Source organism: Triticum dicoccoides, chromosome 5A (genome assembly GCF_002162155.2).
Source record: "Triticum dicoccoides isolate Atlit2015 ecotype Zavitan chromosome 5A, WEW_v2.0, whole genome shotgun sequence".
NCBI classification, from domain to species: domain Eukaryota; kingdom Viridiplantae; phylum Streptophyta; class Magnoliopsida; order Poales; family Poaceae; genus Triticum; species Triticum dicoccoides.
Window position 1 is genome coordinate 216,459,652 of NC_041388.1, and position 915 is coordinate 216,460,566.

Consider the following 915-nt stretch of genomic DNA (forward strand, 5'->3'; position numbering starts at 1 on the left):
TAGTCCTTTATATACGGAGGCAGGGGCACCCCAGAAACACACAAGTTGATCCACGTGATCTTATTCTTAGCCGTGTGCGGCGCCCCCAGCCACCATAGTCCTCGATAATATTGTAGCGGTGCTTAGGCGAAGCCCTGCGGCAGTAGTACATCAAGATCGTCACCACGCCGTCATGCTGACGGAACTCTTCCCCGACACTTTGCTGGATCGGAGTCCGGGGATCGTCATCGAGCTGAACGTGTGCTAGAACTCGGAGGTGCCGTAGCTTCGGTGCTTGATCGGTCGGGCCGTGGAGACGTACAACTACATCAACCAAACGCTTCTGTTGTCGATCTACTAGGTACGTAGATCACACTCTCCCCTCATTGCTATGCATCACCATGATCTTGCGTGTGCGTAGGAAATTTTTTAAAATTACTACGTTCCCCAACAGTGGCATCCGAGCCTAGGTTTTATATGTTGATGTTATATGCACGAGTAGAAAACAAGTGAGTTGTGGGCGATATAAGTCATACTGCTTACCAGCATGTCATACTTTGGTTCGGCGGTATTGTTGGACGAAGCGGCCCGGACCGACATTACGCGTACGCTTACGCGAGACCGGTTCTCCCGACGTGCTTTGCACATAGGTGGCTTGCGGGTGACAGTTTCTCCAACTTTAGTTGAATCAAGTGTGGCTACGCCCGATCCTTGCGAAGGTTAAAACAGCACCAACTTGACAAACTATCGTTGTGGTTTTGATGCGTAGGTAAGATTGGTTCTTGCTTAAGACCGTAGCAGCCACATAAAACTTGCAACAACAAAGTAGAGGACGTCTAACTTGTTTTTGCAGGGCATGTTGTGATGTGATATGGTCAAGACATGATGCTGAATTTTATTGTATGAGATGATCATGTTTTGTAACCAAGTTATCGG